The following is a 3,471-nucleotide window of genomic DNA, read 5'->3' as shown; positions in this document are numbered from 1 at the left end:
AGGAGAAGCTGATAGCTTTAATTTAACGGGTCTCTGCGCTTCAATAACAGAGGATCAAACTGATCTCAGCACCAGTGGCGGCCGCTTATGATATCCACACGCTTCTAGGGGCCGTATGTGCGCTCTTAAAGATAAAGGTTCCTAAATGAAAAACATATGACTGGTAAAGAATCATTGCATTATGGGGAAAACATTACTTTTATTAAATAACACAAAGAGCTTCAAAGATCAAAGATTTTTGGCTTTCATCAGTAAATTGTTAGTATAGCGATATGTGTGATCATAAAATGCATTATCTGTTAATTTCATGAAAGATTTTACCAAAAATAAGCAAATAAATAAAAATGTACATTTATTTCATGCAGTTACTGAATAATTTGTCTTACGATTTGGTCACGAAAAAGATGGAAAAATCTAAATATACCCTGGTGAATAAGAGGCAAATCAATAGAAATGACAGACTAAAATGAGCAGAATAATGTCATATTCAAGCTTGCTGTAGAGGATGTGTTAACTTATTTTCACCTGAAAACTCAACAAAGCACGTCGTTTGAGTCGGGGTATAAAAAACATTTGCATATGATTAAAATAGTAAACAAAAGTCGCTGAGGTCTTCAGAGCATCTAGGATTTTGGGCTTTCAGCAGTAAATTGTAAGCGTAGAGCGATACGAGTAGATCATAAAACACATGTTCTGTTCATTTGAGGAGCTTTTACAAACAATAAATAAATCAAATAAAAATGTACATTCATTTCATGCAGTTCCTGGATAATTTATCTTATGATTTGGTCATGTAAATTCAGATGGACAAACCAAAATACACCCTGGAGAGTAAGAGGTTAAGAAAAACCAGCTTAGGCAAGGCAAGGCAAGTTTATTTATATAGCACCTTTCATACACAACGGTCATTCAAAGTGCTTTACAAATGAAAAAAATACAGAAAAATGTAATTAATGTAAATAAAATAAAATTTATATAAATTAAAAAATTAAAAAAACATAATTAAAACAATAGATTTAAAAGAAGTTAATCAAATTTAAAAGAAGGAGATAAAAAATTAGAATGAAAATAAGAAACATGATTAAAACAATAGATATAAAGAAGTTAAATGAATGAGGATAAGAGTGCCGTTACGGGATAAAAGAGGATTAAACTGAGCTAAAGGCTCAAACATGAAGGTTTTCATTCTGGATTTAAAAGTGTTGAGTGTTGGGGCTCTTCTGATGCTCTCTGTCAACTGGTTCCATTTCAGAGCAGCGTAGTAGCTAAATGCCGCCTCTCCGTGTTTAGTTTTTACCATTGGCTGCACTAACTGACCAGTTCCTGATGATCTGAGATTTCTGCCCGGCTCATATTGCTGGAGCATATCTAATAAATATACTGGTCCTGCACCATTAAGACATTTATAGACCAATAATAGTACCTTAAAGTCTATCCTGTAACATACTGGTATCCAGTGTAGGGATTTAAGGATAGGAGTGATGTGCTCCCTTCTTTTACTCCTACTGAGACTCTGGCAGCTGCGTTTTGAATCAGCTGAAGCTGTTTGATTGTCTTTTTTGGGAGTCCAGTTAGGAGCCCATTACAGTAATCAATCCTACTAGAAACAAAGGCATGGATGAGTTTCTCCAGGTCTGCTTTAGCCAGAAAATCTCTGATTTTATTGATGTTTTTGAGGTGATAGAAAGCTGATTTGGTGACAGCTTTGACATGACTGTTAAAAGTGAGATCAGAGTCCATTTGTACACCAAGGTTACGTACTAGTTCTTTAGATTTTAGGCCTCTCGAATCTAGATAGGCAGCTAGTCTGTGTCTTTCATTGCTATTCCCAAATAAAATAATCTCTGTTTTATCTTTATTCAACTGCAGAAAGTTTCATCCATTTGTTTATGTGCTCAAGGCATTTGCACAGTGAGTCTAGGGGACCGTAGTCATTTGGGCAGAGAGCCATGTAGATCTGAGTGTCATCTGCATAGCTGTGGTAAGATATCCCAAAAGTTTGCATGATTTCACCTAGAGGAATCATATATAAATTAAATAAGAGTGGCCCAAGAATTGAACCCTGGGGTACACCACAGGTCACTGGCACAGTCTCAGAAACATTACCTTCCATTTCCACAAAGAAGTTCCTTCCTTGAAGGTATGAACTGAACCATTTTAGGACAGTTCCTGAGAGTCCAACCCAGTTCTCAAGTCTATCTATGAGAATTTTGTGGTCAATGGTGTCAAAGGCTTACAAAAACAGCTTACGCGGTTTTCACAAAGATTCTGACATTTTCTGCCGTTTTCTTATTTGGCAAGAACAAAATCTACACACATTGATGAGCACAAGGTGTCAACAGTTCTGTGTTTTAAGAACACGTCATGAATCTGTGCACTTTTCATTAGGACCTTTCTCAAGAACAAATAGAAGAAAGGAGAATATTGGAGAACGAGGCCCACTGTTCTTTCAACAAGTCTTCATTGAAAGTTTTTTTTTAAGGGTATAGAAATGGTTCTTCTCTGGCTCAAAAGAAACTATTATGGTTACCCTATTATTAAGAGTGCACTGCAGAGCAGATGAATGTCAGTCATGCTGTGCTTTAAACAGCTTTAAAGGTGCAGTGTGGTATCTAGCGGGGAGGAGACTGAATGCCCCTTTCTGCACCCCTCCCCTCTCATGTAGTACCACAAAAAGCCCGGAGCGTCGATCGCCTGATGAAATGTTTGAAGACTAAGACCAACTGATTAAACACATGGAGCCAGGTGTGCTTTAGCTTGTTTGAAGTAAAAACCTGTAGCCACACCGGCCCTTTCTGAATAAGATTAGACACCACTGGTATACTGGAACCTACAGTGGCTGTCAGGTAGACCGGTTCCCAAAATTACGTACCCAGCTGAAAACAGGCGACTTCAGCATCACTCCAAAACTGCCGGAGCCCATCCCAGCAGACACTGGGCAGAGGGCAGGAAACACCCTGCCAAATGAAGGATTTAGCCATCACTGTATCTCTACATAAACATCTCTACTTGCATCCTATAGTGTTGGTCTACTGTGCAGCTTTCTGGTTAAAAGACTAGGTCACCTGATGATGATGTCTTGAAGCTGGGAAGGACTTTTGGAAAGCTAGAATTTGGACTGGATAATGGGGGCAGGTTGTTTTGGGGTGGGCTGTTTGCAATGCAGATAGAAGGAATGAATACAGACGGAAGGCAAATACGTAGCTAGGAAGCTAAGTATGGTAATTCAGCAGTGTAACTGTTGTATCCGTCTTCAAATCAATGTCAAAGCAGAGTTAACAAGGTAGCTGGCTATTCTAGATAAACTATATTCGGTATATTCAGTCACCCATCCAAATCAGTGAATTCCGGTGTTCCAATCACTTCCATGGCCAGAGGCGTATAAAACCAAGCCCCTAGGCCTGCAGACTGCTTCTACAGACATTAGTGAAAGAATGGGTCGCTCTCAGGAGCTCAGTGAATTACCGCTAC

Source organism: Pygocentrus nattereri, chromosome 18 (assembly GCF_015220715.1).
Source record: "Pygocentrus nattereri isolate fPygNat1 chromosome 18, fPygNat1.pri, whole genome shotgun sequence".
In the NCBI taxonomy this organism is placed as follows: Eukaryota; Metazoa; Chordata; class Actinopteri; order Characiformes; family Serrasalmidae; genus Pygocentrus; species Pygocentrus nattereri.
The sequence above is the reverse complement of the archived record's forward strand: the minus strand, read 5'-3'. Positions refer to the sequence as shown.